Source organism: Uranotaenia lowii, chromosome 3 (genome assembly GCF_029784155.1).
Source record: "Uranotaenia lowii strain MFRU-FL chromosome 3, ASM2978415v1, whole genome shotgun sequence".
Classification (NCBI taxonomy): domain Eukaryota; kingdom Metazoa; phylum Arthropoda; class Insecta; order Diptera; family Culicidae; genus Uranotaenia; species Uranotaenia lowii.
The window spans coordinates 214,799,033-214,818,560 of NC_073693.1; the positions used below are offsets into that span (position 1 = coordinate 214,799,033).

General features: G+C 38.3%; 1 protein-coding gene across 2 annotated transcripts in view; it reads right to left on the reverse strand.

Annotated features, from left to right (window-relative positions):
* The window catches only part of LOC129758595 (fructose-bisphosphate aldolase-like), a 106,242-nt gene extending 101,328 nt beyond the window's left edge, over positions 1-4,914 (reverse strand). For both annotated transcript variants that reach the window (XM_055756142.1, XM_055756140.1), the window contains exon 1: positions 4,758-4,914. The gene's annotated coding sequence lies outside the window, so the exon portion shown is untranslated. The remainder of the gene's footprint in view (positions 1-4,757) is intronic.
* Between the last annotated feature and the right edge of the window lie 14,614 nt (positions 4,915-19,528).

Here is a 19,528-nt window from a genome sequence, read left to right on the forward strand (position 1 = left end):
ATATATAAATTTAACATTAGCTTTGGATAGATTTTTTGCAAACTAGCAATCAAAAACGCGCTTTTTCCTCTAAAAACGGGAAAAATTGGGGTTGTTTTTCTTCGAATTTTAAGTGTTTCTAGAGGAAAAAGCGCATTTTTGATTGCTAGTTTGCAAAAAATCTATCCAAAGCTAATGTTAAATTTATATATCAATGGAAAGCTAATAACTTGACCTACAAAACCCACTCAAAAAATTATCCAAACTCGTCCGAACTCTTAAGTTATAACTTACTGAAAAAGGCATTATTTTGAATATTTTGGAGTATATCTCCTTTCTTAGTTGAAATATGTAGTTGAAATGTTCTACAAAATTGTGTTTCAACAATTTGAACAACTTTTTCAAATATACCAAGTTTGTAAATCGAATACTAAAAAAGATATTAAATAAAAACTCAAAATTACTTGTTAAAATGCTCGTTATTTTTAAAATGCTCGTAACTTTTTTGCTTTTCATGCGATCTTGATGGTGTCTTCAACAAAGTTGCTTAAAATAATAAGATGTACAACTTTTGTGGAGACATCAAGTCTCGAAACTAATTGTTTCAAGAAATACTTTTTTTACCTCTCTTCCAGGTTGAAAAATTACTTTTTTCTTTCAAGAATTTGATAGATCATCTAAAAATATAAAAATGTTGCGAAGACATCAAATGTCTACCGTTTACCGTTCGTCCGCAAATAATTTTGATCGCTTATTAAATAGGTGCATTTACCCCTGTGTGCAGATTGACGAACATGTTACTTTAATCACAGAGATCTCTTAAGTTTTTTTTTGTCAAATTATTAGCTCAACAGTTGTTTGCAATGTCGAAAATCGTGAAATTTCGTTATAATAAATTTTGCCTATGCAATTGCAATCCGAAGCTTTCATGTTAATGATCGGCGACCCTGCAAACCAGCGATGATGAAAAATGTCATATAATGTCTGATAACTGTATGAACTTTGCAATCGGCCAACCTTACTGTTGTACTAGTCTAACATTTGGAAGATGATTGCTAGATGTCTGGTCAACATAAAATGTCACCAGTGAATATCGCCACCGCTGAAATTGACTCCAGTTTAGAGATTCAGCGACAAAAATGGATAAAATCGATTTCAACTTTTGAGATAAATAGCCTTTCACTGATTTTTTTTATTTATATATAATTTTTTTAAAGTTTTGTGTTTGTGTTGCGTTTTTTTTCACTAAGATATTTCTGCTGTTTTTTTATCTTATTCATTTTCTGTATGAGCTTGATAATGGCTGACTGGGCTCACTATTTCGTTGAACCCAAATGCCAGTGCCAGGCAAAAGCCAGTCCTTAGTCAAGAATATGTGAAATAGATTTTTTATATTTGATAAAATTTTCATTACCCTCTTTTCTCAATTTATGTTCCTATAGGCTAGTTGAAGCGGGAATAAAAAAAATACTAATCTCAAAAAGAAACAACTATCACACTCAATCTTACCCAAACATGTGTGAAAATAATCATCATTGGTTAAAATTTTCTCACCGTGAACCCCAAACGGCAAAATCGATCAGTCGTATTTTTTAGAATCCTGTTTCAAATTTGCATGAATTTGGAACAAAGGCGTTTAACGGTTGGGAATTTTAAAACTGTGCTAAAACAGCAATTTACGCCCCCGGTGCCTGGCGAACTGTTTTAGCATGGTCCAAAACCATGTTTTCCATACACCGTTGGGACCGGCCTAAGCATGCGAAAACATTTCAAAATGTGTGAATTTCAAGAGTTTTTACAACACGTGTTGTCTCGCATGCTGTGATGTAAAAATAGCAATATTTCTACTGGAAAAGAAACAGTATTGTTAAAAAAAAATACAACTTTTAAAGATATTGAATATATTTTTGCATGATAAAATTTTCTAAATGTGCTACAAGTGTCAAAATTTCTACCAATTTCCCCCAACACCAGTGAACTTGCTCTTAGGAATAAGAGACAGATTTCAACACGTGTAGCACATTTTGAAAATTTTACCATGGTAAAATGTTTTATAGATCTTAATCCGCTGTAAGTTTTTACAACAATGTGTCTTTTTCAGCCGTATATGGTAGAAATCGAAATATTTTTGCATCACAGCATGCTAGAATAGAACACGTGTTGTAAAAAAAAACTTGACGGCCGCCAAGATAGGTAGAGAAGAAGGTAAAACATTGCGCTTAACCTCAATCGACGGAGCCGTGTAAACGCAGGTTCAAAAATAGTTACGGAATTTCGAACGATATGTATGGGATTTGAAACAAAATTACAATTTATGGAAAATTGCGAGGTCTTTTTGTTCAAATATATATACAGTCGAATTCTTTGAAATAACATGTGTTGAAATTAGTAAAGTTTTTATTCTAATGCTTTCAATATTCTGACTACGAGACAGTTTTTTTTTGGAAATTAAGCAGTATTTGTGCAAAACATTCGAATTTTGGAAAGCATTTTTGCAAATATAGTTGTAAAGATATGCTAAATAATGACTTGTTGCAACTTGTAATGAATGCTACTTTATTTTAGGTCCAACACAATTTAAAAACAATCAGTTATAAGGAATTTAGCAAAAAGCAATTTTTTTTAACTCAATAAAAAATCCACGTAAAATTATGTTTTTCAACCGCATAAGTGTTAAATGAATTGTAAATACATTGGTTAACATTTTTATATTTTTTGCAGAATTTTAAAACTAGTAGTTTTTTTTTAGAAATCCAATAGTTTAAAAAAAATTCCATACATTTTTGTGGAATTTCTATTACTATTTTTTGGTTGGCCTACTAATACATATGCAAGCAACGGAGTAGCATACCTAAAGAATCTAGCTATCCTGGCCGGCCGCAGAGCTTGAGAATGTTTTTGCATGGTAAAGTTTTCAAAATGTGCCACAAGTGTCAACATTTCCACCACTTTTCCCAACACGAGTGAATTTGCTCTAAATATACCTTTTATAACAAAAATTGTTGATTTATTTTTTTTATTTTCAATTGAAATAGAAACAAAATCTACTAACATTAATGTTCAGTAAATCTGTACGTATAGTTTGAAAAGTTCAATCTGTAAAACAAAGAAGGTATTAGAAAATCCATACAATTCTTCAATTTGTTTTTGAACAAATGATGCACAACAAATGATTGGCAATTTTAATTTTTCAACAATCGTCATTTCGAGGCCTGTAGACGCCTTTAATCCCTTAAGCGTATATTACACCCTTATGATAAACATTGCAAGGTATATTCATATGACATTCAAAGAGTTCTAATTTTCTATTTTAACTCGATCCATCCGTAAACAATCGGTTCTTTTGTTTTGACGGAAGCAAAATAGATAACAACCTTTGCATTGAACCTGTTTAGGAGCGAACTTGATCTCCGGTTTGAAAATAGTTTTGCCTTATCGGTCTGTCTGCTCGTGTGTTATTACTCAATGTAGGTACGCGATGGCGATCAGCCACCACAACAACAATTAGTTCGAAGCGCTGCCGGCTGCCAAATAGGCACGAGTAGGACCCGACTCGAGTCGGCAGTCAGCGTTCGGCTCACATTCGGTGTCGTTTCCTACTCATTTGTAGGTAACCGCACTGAACTTGACCCGATCCCAGGGCCCCGAAGGTCAACATGCTATCAGCGAATAACGTTTATGTTTGTAACGATTACGTACGGTCGTCATCTGGGTACGTACTTCCCAACATGTACATATGTCAAAGAAATCGAAAGTTTGGCTTTCGGTCTCCGGGGGGAGTTGTTATCGGTTTTTGGAAATTGTTTGATTTTGTTTTCAAAATTGAAATTCAATGATTGAAATTTTCCGTTGTTTAATTTAACGACAGAGATAAGAAACAATGTCAGTTTGCTCTGACACGTGCTTCAGTGTTTCAAGTACTAGTAAATAAGTTCTGCAAACAATCTTCAACATGATCACAATCTATACTAGTCATTTAGACAAACATTTAAGAAACATATCAAAACTGATAGGAAGAATTTTAGAAATCGAGAGTGAGTCTTCGAGCAATCGATTTTAGGCTGTGGGATGCGCAGAAGCTGCTTTTGGTTTTGCCTGGGATGGAATTACGATTCGGTTCATGCTATATTTATCACACTAGAACGATCGCTCAGGTTTGCTTGTTCGACTTCTGAGCAACTTCAAAGTGAAGTCTCGGTCAGTTGTGAAATCCAGATTTGACGATCCCTTCGGCGGACAATTTTTCACCCGCATCGATTGCCTAGAGCTAGAGGTCATTTGAAAGATATGAGAGCAATGACTCTTCCAACCGCACTGGAAGTGAAAAGAACGTCCACTTTTCTCTTCCACTCACCTTCTGTCTGGTTTTGAATCACTTTTCTCCTCCCCAGACACTTTCAGTTTCTTCCAAGGTTAACCCAATGACGAATTTTCGGCTGATAAAATTCTTTGGTTACCTTTTTCTTCCCAAAACAACCCTCAAAGACGTTTAAAACCATCAATAAAACATATTAGCACTTTTCTTCCTAGATAAACTCAACAGTTCTCCAAAATTTTTTCAATTGCGACCAATTACGCCACCAACCGGTTAAATTGCACTCTCTTTAGTTAGATAACACTGAAAAAATCCCCCTCTAATTCCTTATAAAACAATTGCAAAAACCCATCAGCTGCCTATTATCCAGCTTACAAAAATCCGAAAAGATCGCCAAATATAATTCTTATCACTCACCACCAGAGCAAGGAAGAAGTAGAGAAAAAAAAGATTCTATACGCACCACTGACACAGCGAAGAGACTCGGCACAAAGATTGCACTAAACTCGTTGGCGAGAAGAGACGACCTTTACTGGAAGGCGTGCACACACGGTATAATCGCTCGAATCGGAGGACCAACACGGGCCAGTAGGTTTTCGGTGCCGAGTATCACCGCGAGACGTCAAAGGGTCATATGAAGGTCGTTCGCGGGTTGCCATCTGGCGGAAAACGGGGAGAACTAGCCCGCGCTGTCAGCCGAGCTTGAATGACAGTGGGGAAACGTCACGACCCATGGTAAGCTCTCGCTAGACGTGTTACGTCGTGCTCGGGTATGGTTGAGTTGATTGTGTCCCCTCGGTAAAAGAACTCGGTGTGATTGGATAGTTATATTGACGTTGAAGTATGTCAACAACACATATGTTTTTAAAACCGTTGGAAAAATAATAAAACTCAATTTTGATAAGTTTTCAAAACAAAATTACCTGATTTTTTTTAATTGTGTCACATTCAATTTTTTGAAAAATACACATTTAATTTTTTTTAAATACTTTGAGAGTTTATTATTCTGTAAATTCATTCAAAACCACACTTATCTAAACAAAACTATCACGGAAACGCGTGGCAATAACTGAGTTATATATTCATAACATATGTTTTTAGGAATAAAAGAAATCAGCCCGTAGTATTTTCATCACGATATTTTAAGGACTGTATGAGATACCGAAGAATGTATGCAGAAAAAGTTTTTTACTCAAAATTGTTTTTTTTTTTTCAAATTGCTATTATCTCTTCAAATTTGTAAGTTTTACCAAACGTTCTAATCTCAAGCTTTACAAACATCTTCTTGCACCTAATAAACAATGATTGGAAAAAAGTAGAAGAGGTTGTGTACGCGACACGACCGCAATGTTTACGTAGAATTACAATATTCTGTTTTGTTCCACTATATAGATCTATATTAAATCGAAAACTGAACTGGGGTTTAGAAATGGATTAGTCTGTTATGTAAATTTGTGTAAAATTTATAGATGAACAAGACAGTTATTGTTAACGAGGGTGCCGTACATTCTAGTATGTTCTGCAAGATATCAAAGTGATTATCAGTCTAACTCTGCCTTTCACCAACAGTGGATGGAAGGATAAAATCGAAACTGTTTGTTCAGCGTAAAAATCGTTTAATACGTTTGAAGTGCATAGGCGTTTAATTTTGCATCATAGTGCATGAAGCAGGTCAAGCGGGCAGTCTAAAATTAATCCTGAGAAATCTCTTTTTAGATCATCATAAGACCACTGTCGTCTAATTTCGACCGCATGGTTTGAAACGCACTCATAGAATAAGCTGCTGACGGAGCTATTGCCGCCTTTTTATCAACTTTTTACACCGCGGACTCCACGAGTTTATGTTTTATTGCTTCCTCCGGGTTTTTCTGATTCTCCCTCGTTCTACCAAAATCAACGCTTGCTTTGACGGATTGAAATATCCACTGTTAAATTTTATTTGCCTTAGTACGGTCAAATGCATGTCACTGAAACCAAGATGTAAACTAGGATAAACTGTAGATTTTGAGGAACACCATGATCAAATAAATAAATATAGAAATAATACCAGTTTTTTTTTTAAATGTAGCACTTTTCCAACGAAAAAGTGAAAAATACGACTTCGGCCTCTCACGAAAGCCAGCTAATTTGGGCTTGGCTGTGAACGTGTGCAAGCATTGCAATGCTAATATAATTTCACCCAACTTTCGAGTTTTTTTCATTTGTAAAAACAATAACTCTTAACAGCTTCTCGCATCGCTATAAGAATAATTGTTTTTACAAATGGAAAAGGAATTAGAATTGTGTAAGTGCAGTGTAAAAACCGTCTAGTACAATTCAAAGTGTACGTAGGTCGAGCAGAGACCAGGCAAGTAGTCTGAAATTAAATCTGGACCCTCATTCATTTTTGGGTCGGTCGCTGGATTGCTACCGCGTGGTACAGAACTCAATCGCAAAATAAGCTGCTTTTTTGACTTTAAATTAATCTTTATTCAGGGATTTTTGTGTGGTTACATATTCAATTTTAAGTGATACAGAATCTTCTTTTCAGCTTTAGTGGAAATGTTGTTTTGAGATTGTTCTATATTTACAAAATTTTAAATATTTGCAAAAAGTTTTGTCCAATCTTGTGGAATTGTTCAGTTTTGAAATTTTCAAAAAGCTACTTATATCTACTATGTACAGAACCTAATACTACTATTTACAACCTATCATACTATTTACACTCTAATCTAATATATACAAATTTTGAATTAATGTGTGTTCGGATGTGTTACATTTTTGTACAAATCTGTTTTTAGTGTCGGATATTCGCTGGTCCACTAACTGAATGTCTGCTTCTTCATGTAGATGAGAAATCATGGTGTAGCGGGAACGATTCAAGATCATTCTTAGGGTCCTATTTTGCGCCACTTGGAGTTTGTTCCTGTGAGTTTGGGCACTGGATTCCCATACCGCAGATGCGTAGTGTATCGCCGGTGTGAAGATTTGTTTATAGATCGCCAGTTTGTTGGTAAGTGAGAGCTTTGATCTTCGACATATGAGAGGATACAGGCACCGAACAAGACTTGAGCATTTGATCAAAACCCTTTCGATATGCGAGCGGAATAACATCTTCTCATCAAACAGTACTCCCAGGTATGTCACCTCGCTGGACCAGTCGACCCTTGTGCCATTCATAACCACTGTACATGTAGGCGGAGGTCTTAGTTTCGGAGATTGTCGGTGTAGAAACATTATTGTTTTTGTTTTGGCTGCGTTTATTTTAATTTTCCACGTATTGGTGTATTCGACGAAGGCATTGAGGCATCTTTGGAGTTTGTTCGTGATCTCACGAGGAATTCTACCCTTGACGGTTATTGCTGTATCATCAGCAAAAAGGAAGAGTACTCCGTCATCACCCAGAGGAGGAATGTCGGATGTGTAGACGTTGTATAGGATCGGGCCCAGTAAACTACCTTGTGGAACTCCTGCTGGGATGGTGAACGTGTCCGATAAGCAACCGTTTAAGGATACTCTGAAGGACCTTTGTTGAAGGTAATTTTGGATGATCTTGATGAGGTGAAGTGGAAAGTTGAAATTTCTAAGCTTGTATATGAGTCCATCATGCCAGACATTGTCGAATGCCTTTTCGATGTCTAATAAGGCCATTCCCGTCGACTTGGAAACAGCTTTGTTACTTTTGATGTTATTCATCACCCGAATCAGTTGATGAGTTGTTGAATGGCCTTTCCTAAATCCAAACTGTTCGGAAAGCAGGATGTTATGGTCGTCAACAAAGTTAAGAAGCCTATTAAGAATGAGCTTTTCAAAAAGTTTGCTCAACGATGAGAGGAGGCTAATGGGTCGATAGCTTGAAGGTGATGTTGGGTCCTTTCCAGGTTTTTGTATTGGGATGATTTTGGCTACTTTCCAGGTGTTTGGGAAGTAATGAAGCTCCAAACATTTATTAAAAATAGCACATAGAAACGAGTGGGCTTTGATGTTGAGTTTCTTGAGAATGAGGTTGAAAATTCCATCATAGCCAGGAGCCTTCATATTTTTGGAGTATTTCAGCGCAAAGGAAATCTGATCAGTGGTTACTTTGTCTCTATCTGATATGACACAAGGGGTGGTTTCTAGTTGGTGGATACATTGATTGCATTGATTTTCGAGTGGACTTTGGATGTTCGAACCGAGAAGATGCGAAGTCAAGATGTGGTCACCAATCGCATTTGCTTTTTCCTTCGGAGTGATGAGAAGAGTATCATTTATTTTCAAAGGTGGAACGGGCTTAGGGTGGGTTTTCAAGATTTTCGCTACTTTCCAAAATGGTCTAGATCGTTCATCGAGACTTTGCACAAGCTTTTCGAAGTTTTCATTTCGGATAGTAGCCATACGGGATGCAATGCACTTATTCAAATTGATTACTTCACGTTTGATTTCAAGGTTTCGAGATCTTTGAAACTGGCGTTTACGGATGTTTCTCAATCGGATCATAATCTGGGTATGGGAATCTAAGGTGATGAACTTACCCCTCACAGGAACTTGTCGAACGCACCTCGTTTCGGCCACTGCTATGGCACGTTGGAACTCTTGAATGGCTTCGTCGATGTCCTCTGTAGAGTTGATTGTCGGGTCATCGCTGATGTTGTCGTCCACCACTCGACCGAAATGCACCCAGTTCACGTGGTGGTAGTCCTTCCGCTGGAATCTTGGGGTTGGAGCTATGTTGACATCGACTTCAGCCACCACCGGTTGGTGATCGGAGCTTAGGTCGTTGTGCGCTACCGGCTTGGTAACGCTGATGTTCGTCAAGAAGAAATCCAGCGTGGAAGGATTTCCCGCCGGAGAGATGAAAGTGGGATCGTCTGGAAACTGCACCGTATACAGTCCGTGCTGGGAGTGGTCAAACAGCAAGCGCCCGTTTTGGTTCTGTTGATAATTGCGCCATGCTGCATGGCGAGCGTTCAGATCGCCACCCACGACGAAACGGGAACTGTTGCGAGTGATGGCCGTCAGGTCACGCTTGAATTTGGCCGCTAGGTCGTTGCTGGCTGTACACTGTCGGGGACAGTACACAGCGATGGCTTGGATGTTACCAGATGATGTTTGCACTTCCACACCAAGGGACTCTATCACCGAAGAGCGGAAGTGTGGCAGGATAAGGTACCGGATACCCTTTCTCACGATGATCGCAACACCACCCCCCCTGGAGCTGGTGCGATCAAGTCGGATGATGTTGTGGTCTGGCAACCAGAAGCTGTCGCCTGATTTTAGGTGGGTTTCCGTCAAGAGGCCCACATCGATGCTGTGCTTGCGGAGGAAATCAGCAAGCTCGATTGCTTTCGCTCTGATGGAGCGAGCGTTCCAGGTGAATATGATTAATGGTTTAGCAGCCATACTGGATGATGAATTTGCCGAGCACTTGGATTTGCTCCGGTTTGCTGCGACACTTGCGTAAAGCGCCGGACATGTTGACGAAGATTTCCATCAGTTCGTCCGCAGAGAACAGATCGGAGTTGTTGTTTGAGGGAGTTGGTTGCCATCGGAAGCCAGGGGGGGGTGATTGTTGGCCAACAGGGGGGTTGATTGATGGTTTGGGGTCCAGACCGCGGGTCTGGAGGGCAGGGAAATTAGCTTCAGTGAACGCCGGGGGGGTTCGTTTTCTGTTTCGACCAGGCTGATGGTTGGTTGATGCATGTTTTCGGATCTGTTTGAACTCCTCGCGTTTGGGGCATTGGCGATCCGAACCTTGGTGCGCACCTCCGCAATTGGCGCATGTAAACACCGCTGCTTCCGCCACCGGACAGGTAGATGTTGAATGATTTTGGGCACAGATGCTGCACCTTGGAGCGATGTTACAATTTCGAGTGCCATGACCGAAGCCTAGGCACCGTTGGCACTGTGTGACGTCACGATGACCACCACGGTACGGCTCCCACCGGACGATGATGGAGAAGAGGGAACGGACAGCTTGTAAAGCGTTGAGGGTGACTGTCCCCTTCTGGAAGTGGACCAGAAAAAGACAATCCGGGTGTTTTCGGGTGCTTTCATTTTTCCGCGTTATGCGGAAAACTCCAGTGGGAACCAGCTTGTATCGGTTTGTGATTTCGGCCGCAATCACGTCGGTTTTGATGTTAGGAAGCCCCCGGATAACCACCTTGAATGGTTTCTCACCAGGGATGTCGTGGGTAAAGAACTCCATATTGGAATCCTTGAGAATCTTCGTGGCTCGAACGAAATCGTCCTTGACATAAAGTACAACTTTTATGCCAATCGACGTAAGCTTGTACTCGGCGTGGGCGTTCACTGATGCTAATGTGCTGACCAGCTTGTTGAGGGGGACATCCTTCACCACCAGTGGCGGAAGCTTTATTTTGGTTGGAGTAGGCAGGTTTCCGGCAGGCTTGGGAACTGGAGAGCGCGGCTGCGCCACGCTGGGAGTGTAGTGTGAAACAGATGCACTGGTCACACTAGCGGAATCCATGCTCTCCGATCCGCGTGATGAACGGTCGCTTCTCGAGCGAACATGGCTTGGGGGGCATTTTCGTTTTGGAGAGCCTTCGCTCTGAAGTGACGCGCGACCCGAAGACTGCTTGCCACCATCAGGGTCGGGCCCCTTTTTTCGCTTACTGTTTTTCCCTTTGCCCATCTTGGGCGGGCGGGGGAACGCAACTTAATTACAGGTTTGAAAAAAAAACCACGATTCACAATGCCTCTTGAAGCACGAAATAATGTTCTGAAAAGAACAACTCTTTCTAATTTCGGCTCCAGCTAGCAATCGAAACGCAACGACAACGAAAAGTGAACTGAACTGCTCAACGGTCGAGCGAAGAAATGATAAGCTGCTGATGGGGCTTTTGCCGCCTTTTTATGAACTTTTTTCCTGTGGAACGCTGCGAGTTTTTTTTGTTGCTTTTCCTGGGTTTTCTGATTCTTCGTTGTACCAAAATCAACGCTTCCTTGGATGGATTCAAATTTGCCGTTTGTCGAAACTGCAGTGACTGCACCCGTTTTCGGGAGACGAAGACGAGTGTATTTCTTGGAGATACAGAAAAACGGCTACCCAATTGAGGCCATTCAGATACCACGTATGTCCACGTGGACAAGACCCAAAGTCATACCCCCCTTTCCGTGGACATTTTCATCCCCCCATTTCCTCCTAAGTTGACCACGTGGTATGTGAACAGCCCCTTAGGTACTACTGAACTGATTATTTCTTCCTATGCAGATCCCGAAGCTCTAGCCTTCTTGTTCTTAGAAGTCTTCGTCACCACTGCCTTCTCAATGGAGGTCACCCGGCAAAGACTATTCATTCAAAGTTTACGCGGTCATCGTCAGGACCATGCGTTGACCGGCGAATGTGTTAAATGTTCTTTTGCTTCGATGTGCTCCGTTTTTAGTAGTAACTGGAGGAGCAGCAGCTAGAATCGCGACACGGAACAACACGCATCCACAGCGATGACATTTTTCAGCCTCTCTTTCATAAACTAGTGGCCCTGAAAAGGGCCGTTTGTTGAATGAAGCAAGAGAAGAAATTTCCATGAATTCGACGAACCAGCTGAATATTCTTCGGCCGGCATGATAGTCCCCCGCTTGATGTGGAAGACCAAAAGATTGGTGTCCTCATGCAGTGCCATGAGCTTTTGAATTGCAGATCCGTCTCTCCGTCGATCTCATTTACCAGACGCTGGAAAGGCAGCTTGCGGATCAACTGCTTTTCTGGAAACGCCGTATCTCACGCAAGGCAACGATTCCAGGCCGGAAACGATGCGGATTCTTCACTTCTCCGGTGACTAGCCACTAGAGCACACTTTCGGGCAGCCGTGGTCGCCAGCTGCTTGTGGGAAGACTTTCCTCCGGTATCCTTGGTACACGATGTTTCCACCTTGAAAGCAGGAACACGAATGGAATTTGAGGCAGTGAAAGGCACTTCTTTTTATAACTTCGTGGGGAAGATTTCCTTTTCATTCGTATTTGCGCTGAATTAGTATTGGTGTACCAACACATAGCCGACCCAAAATGATGTATGGAAAAGATGTCTTTGAAAGAGGCGTTTTTCGTGACGGTCGGTCCGTTCGCGAATTTCAATTTGCCCCCCTATAGTGTTGCCGTAAGACGTAATTCTACGTCAAAAAAAATTGCAAAATGGTTCGAAAAAGATTAATAACTTCAAAAATTATTTTTCAACTATGATGGTTCATAACTCTGAAAAGACTCAAGATAACGGCTTAAAACCTGTTCAGTTGATTTATTTGAATTAAAATGTGATTATTTCTCTATCTCAATAATTATTACTTTAAAAAAGTCATGTATTGAAGGAATAAATATTCATCTCTTTCAAAGCTGCTTTGAACGGTTTGAATTGTTCCGGTTTAATTTTTTAAATTTCCATTTGTTGTGATTTAGAGGTTTTATGACTTGTTTATTGTAGCTCAATAACAGCATATCTAGTTACTTTATCAAGCAGGCAAAACACAGTACCAGTGGCGTATTCTTTCGGAACCAGATGGAAACGTGAAAAAAGCGTAACGCCTCGCTTATAGAGATGTGCGCGATGATGAAAAATTGTACTATTCTGATGAAAGGTTCGATGCAACTTCTGGTGATTCATGAACGGAATCAACGGGGTTTTTTTTTGTTTGTTGGGTCCCCACCACTGCGACCAGTTATTAGTTTTTTGTGGTTTTTCCCCTATTTACTGTAGCTTCTCAAGATAGATCACTCTGATTGAATACAGTAGTGTCGTTTTCCTGTTGATCAGCATTTTCCCAATTTGGAAGAACAACACGAATGAAGTTAACAACTTTATTGGAACCTACAGAAAATAAATCAGAAGGATCTAAAATTCCTTTACCGAGTAGATTAGTTCTTTTTGATATAAGACAAGGGCGTTCACATAGAAGGTGCTCCGATGTTTCCTTCTCAGCCTGACAAAATGTCAGATTGACTTCTTCCCATGAGTTTTAGATGATATCGACATTCACAGTGTCCTGTAACCAATCCTGTAAAAGTTTCTAAATCTTTTTTTTGATATTGTTCGAATCTTTTTCGATTTGTAAATATTTGGAACAATCATTCGCTTCGATTGTCTTGCTCCTTCAATGTAACTTAATTGTTCTGTGCAAGATTTTCAAGTGCCTCAATACATTCCCATACCAGTTGTGATGTACATTTAAGTGATTTTAATGACTTAAGTGCAGCTTGGCTGTCTGAAAAAATTTCAATATTTGCATGTTTGTATCTTCTTTTTAAACAAAGGTTTGTGCATTCGAGAATAGCGTAGATTTCGGCCTGAAAAACTGTCACCCACTTTCCCATTGATAACGATATATTTGCGCCGGGACCAGTTACCCCTGCACTAGCTTCATTGTCCATTTTGGTCTGTATAGAATAATAAAGATCCTGATCGTTGTGGTATCCTGAAGAATATGGCAATCTCACATAATGAGATATAGAGTATAGAGAAGTATAAATAGTATAGAGAAGTATAAATAATGAGGAAGGACGAGAGCGAGGCTGAGTCTTGATAGGAACGTGGAGTAGTGCAAATCAAGGATTTTACATTGGCGATCCTGCCAGGAGCGCTGCCTTTTCCTCGAGAAAAGAATAGTGAATCATTTTCGATTCGAGGGAGGGGCAGTGTTAGGATGCTGATGGTGGCAAGGCTAGACCAGTTCAACAGCGGTGCCCGAACGACGATGGTGCAACGACAAAGGTGGTGGCAGGACGAAGAAGGTGTACGGGACATGTCGGTACTCGCGAATGATTGTGATCAGCCAGCCCGCACTTAGTTGCTAGCTGGCCGACGTTGGTACGGTCGGCGAAACAATATCTCGCTCGAAGAGATTCGTGGGAGGAGGAAATCGACGAAGAGAGATTTTTAACAACAAACAAATAGGGATGCCAGGTGATTTGGTGTGACGATCGATATTTTCTCTATTTCACAAAGTTGTATAGAGGCCGAAAAGGAAAAAGCTCTTGGTCTGGATAAATTGACTAAACCCTGAATCTGAGTATTGGCTCATGGTCAGGTTAAACAGTGAAAAAAATCCTGAATCTGAGTATTGGCTCATGGTCAGGTTAAACAGTGGAAAAAATCCTGAATCTGAGTATTGGCTCATGGTCAGGTTAAACAGTGGGAAAATCCGGAATCTGAGTATTGGCTCATGGTCAGAATCATTTGGAAAACTCCTGAATCAGAGTATAAGCTCACGGTCAGGTAAAATTTGGTACTGTCTGATCCAGAGTATAAGATCCCGGTCAGAAGTAGAAAATAGTGAGAAAACGGATTGAGTCCTGAATCCGAGTATAAGCTCAAGGTCAGGTGAAGGAGAATAGAAAGAAGAAATAAAACAATTCTGAGTCAGAGTGTAGCCATGGCCAGACAGAGTAAAAGTGGAATATCGAAATGAGATTAATATCAAATGAAAATTTACGAGCTGAGAGACGAAAATCGATTAACTATAATGATTTCCTAAAAGTGTTTAGTTCAAAGAAAAGAAAACTGAAGAGCGGAAAAACCAAGTTGAGAGATGAAAATAAACAGGAAGCAGAAAAAGTGTATGGATAAAAAAAATCCACTAAGAAAATAGAAAAAAAAAAACATTATTATGATGATGAAAAAGAAATAAACGGAACGAGGGAGAGAGAGTATACAGTTGAAACATGTTGAATATGCAAGGAAGAGATAAACAAAAAAAAAAGATGGAAGAGAAGGAAGTAAGTCCGAAAGATAGCTAGCAAAAAACAATCGTGAAGAAGTTATAGGAGTTGTTTTAAGCTTTAGGTGAATCTTGCATCAAGAATACCTGGAATTAGAAAGATACCATCATAAAGCTTTTGGTGCAAAGGGAGGATGTGGTATCCTGAAGAATATGGCAATCTCAAATAATGAGATAAATGAGAGCAGTGACACACGAGTATAGAGAAGTATAAATAATGAGGAAGGACGAGAGCGAGGCTGAGTCTTGATAGGAACGTGCAGTAGTGCAGATCAAGGATTTTACAATCGTACCTCGGGGCCACCTGAGCTCCATGTAATTCGATCAGGCTCTAGAACATTGAAAGAATGTTTGAAAATGGGTTTAGCCAAGACCCAATCTCTATTGCTACAAATTATTGGATTGATTTTGAATTTGTCGAGAATTTTTAGGTGACCACTATTGGCTTTCCCTGTAAGTGATATATTGTTTTCAAGTCTCAGAGCTTGCTTCTTTGCTTCAAGCTGCACACATTGATGAATAGGAAGAATGCAAAGAATCGCTTCCATAGTTTTTGCAGGGGTACTACGCATAGCACCAGTTATGCACAATAGAACCGTTCTATGTAGTTTTCCGAGAAGTTTTTGTGTAGTCTTTTCTTCGGTTTTAGGCCACCACACAAGAGCTGCATATGTTATTCTTGGTTTCACAATGGCCGAGTATATCCAATGTATTATTCTTGGTTTCAAACCCGATTTTTTGCCAAAAGTTTGTTTACTAATCCATAAGGCTTTAGAGCTTTATCCATTATTTGTTTTATATGGGCATTCCAATTTAGCTTTTTGTCAAGCACAATGCCTAAAAATTTAGTGTCAGAACTATAACTTAGGGATTGTTCATTCAGTGTTAGGGTGCCCAAATTAAGTTTGGTTTTCCTTGTAAATGGTATAACGGTTGTTTTTGCGGGGTTCACAATAAGTCCTTCTCGATCACACCACTTTGACACATATTTCAGTGCTGCTTGCATTCTGTTCACTAAAATTTCAGGATATTCTTCGCGAACAAGAATTACTATATCATCTGCGAAGCCAATAACTTCGTAGCCCAGATTCACTAGGCTCGATAAAAGATCGTCTACTATCAACGACCAAAAGAGCGGTGACAGTACCCCGCCTTGAGGACAGCCTTTAGTTGTTTTAATTGATAATGAAGAGCTTCCTGAACAGGCAGTAATTTTTCGATCAGACAGCATTGTACAAATCCATTGCACAAGAAAAAAGAGTCAAAACAACGATTAAGCATTGTTCTTCGCATTGAATTATGAGAAGCATTATCGAAAGCTCCTTCTATGTCAAGAAACGTGGCAAGAGCTATTTCCTTAGATTCCACGGACTTTCCTATTTTAGATACAATAGTGTGTAAAGCAGTTACTGTCGATTTTCCTGCTTGATATGCCAATTGATATTTGTTAAAAGGATATGCTGCTAAGTAATTAAATTTAATAAAAACATGTAACAATTTTTCAGTTATTTTCAAAAATACTGATGAAAGGCTTATTGGTCTAAGCGACTTAGGTGATGTTTTGTCTTTTTATTAGTTTTGGGTATAAAAATAACTTTTACTTCTTGCCATGACCTTGGAATATACCCAAGTGTTAGACTGACTTTCAAAATACTAACTAGCCTTGGAATAACAAATTGTACTCCTTTTTGGAGCAAAATTGGGAAAATTCCATCTTTTCCTGGAGATTTGTATGGTTCTATTGTAGAAATGGCCCATTTCAGACGGCCTTCAGTAACGATTGTTTCTATCGTTGAGGTTTTACTGTGTAAGGTTTCTTCCATTTCATTATGTTCGTTTGTCCTTAGTTCTGAACAAGCTTTTTTTAGTATAATCAGAGCATAATATTGAATCTGGAAAGTGTGTTTCCATCAAAACTTTTAGGGTCTCTTCTACATTATCACTATATGTACCATCTTTACGTTTTTCCTAAAACATTACTGTGATCTTTTGAAAGAACTTTTTGTAGCCGTGCTACCTCTGATGTGTTTTCTATAGTTTCGCATGTGTTTTTCCAATGCATTCGCTTCGACTTTCGAACTTCTTTATTGTACTCAGTTAAGGCCTTTCGATAGATATCCCACTGAGATCAACGGGTTTATCTCAGTCATGCAGATTAATGATGGATACTTTTTAAATTTTTGGGATAAATGTCTGATAGAAAAATTTCACTGCTAAATCACTAAATCACTAAAACAGGAAACCTTGAATACACAGTGAGCGAAATAAGAATAGTACCACTATGTTTTTTGCTTGTTAAAATATGAATGATTGAAAGTCCCGAAAATTTTCTTTTACAGTTTTTTCTGATTTGCTTAATGGATAAATCAAGCATAAGTTTACTTTTTTTGAACTTACCAATTGGCGTTGAGGACCAAAAATGTGAAAAAGGGGTGCAAAATAAGAGTAGTACCCAGGGCCGTAGGAAGAACCGACTCAAATGGGGGGGGGATGGGGGATGGGGGGTGGGGGGTGGTTACCAATTTTTTACAACGATATTTTTGCTCAATGCACGGATAAGAAAAATAAAAAAGAACTTTTCATACAGTTTGATAATTCAATTTTAAGTCCTTTACATAAACAGATTTTCGTATTAAGTAGTAAATTTTAAAAATACATCATTAAATCTTCAAATTGGCTTAAAAACACTATTTTTTTTATTTCGAGAAACCTTTCAAAATAAATTAAATTTTCAAAAGTTAAAGTAATATATGAAAAATTTTTGTTTCAAATGTTATTCTGGTTAACACATTCCAAGTTTTAAATTTAAGCTTGAAATTTGGCTTTTGAAAAAACTGCAACTGCAATGTTGTGAAGCACACAAAAATATGGAATTCCCTGCGATTTATTTACAGGATGATAACAGAGAATATTTTTCATCGAAAATCAATTCCACAATTAGAACTCTGTAGATAATTTTAAGAAAAATAAAAATCGGGTTTTCCTTAAGGGGGGGGAGGGGGGTAGGGTCTAACGGGTAAAAAAACACCATTTTCAAGATTTTTTTTCTAGAGCTATCGTTCAAACAAATGTATTCAAATTTTTTGCATTATACAAAGCATTATTGAAAGAACATTTAGTATTTTTTTCGTAGAAAAATATTGAAAAATGAGCCGGTGACGGAGCACTTTCGAGGATGCCTTTTAGAAAACAGGATTTGAGGTGGACACTGTATCTCAGCACAGAATCATCTGAAGTCAAAAAATCAGAGCAAAATATTTTTAATAGATGTTTTTCTGGACCCCAACGTTTTTATTTAACTTAAAAAATTTTTTATTAAATTTTTGTGGCTGTTTGAAGTAAAAACTACGATTTTTCACGAAAAAATCTGCCATTTTTTATCTGTAAAATCTCCCCAAAGTAAAAAAAAAAAAGAAAAACGTTGGGGTTTGGTATTTTATATGGAGAAAATATGTTCCAAATTGGAAAAGAATAGGATAAGTAGTTTTCAAATGACGAAGTCCACGGACTTTAAAAATGTGTTTTCGAGAAAAACGCGTTTGAAGTTTCTGCTCTAAAAATGATGCAGTATTAGATAGGAGGAGATAAAGGCCTATAATTTTTACAGTTTTGCTTCAATTGACTTGAAAATTTGACAAAACATTCTTGAAATGTTTTACAATAAGAAAATAAAAAAAATAAAAAAATCGATTTTTTGAAAGTGTTAGACCCTACCCTCCCCCCCCTTAACTAAAGACAAAACTAGCTCGAATTTTATATTAAATTTGTTATTTGTAGCTGAATTATGTTTTCGAAATGACTTGATGAAGAATTTGATATTATGATCTAAAATTAACAATCAAAACTATAAGTATTCGATCTCTTACAAGATAAATTCCTTAATGTAATAGTCATTTTGATTATGTTATTTTGATTGTAAAACTCGTTAACGAGCTGAATCTGAATAAACACTTTGAGTATTAATTCTAAATTTTCATTCGGCACCTGAACTCAGAATTTGAATTTTAGAGTTGTTTTCGAATTTCAATGCGATTTCTGATATATAATAAAACTATTCCTGAATTTGGATTCCAAATCGGCATTTCCATTACAAGGCGTGAATTTGAATTTGTTTAAGACTCTCAACCATGAACCAATAATTTTAATTCTGATGGTTTAGGATTTCAATCAGAATTTATTATTGTTATTATAACTTCCATACGACTTGCAAATTTAAAATAAAATGAGAATACAAAATAAAAATAATATGATTCAAGTTTTCAATTCTGGATCGCCAGTTTGAAGCTTTTTAAAGCTTGGATTTTGCAAAAGAAATAATTTTTAACATTTTATTAAATTGGGTTTTTAAGGAATTGAGTTTTAAGGAGGGGGTAGGGTCTAACACTTTCAAAAAATCGATTTTTTTATTTTTTTATTTTCTTATTGTAAAACATTTCAAGAATGTTGTGTCAAATTTTCAAGTCAATTGAAGCAAAACTGTAGAAATTATAGGCCTTTATCTCCTCCTATCTAATACTGCAAGAAAGCAAGAGCAGAAACTTCAAACGCG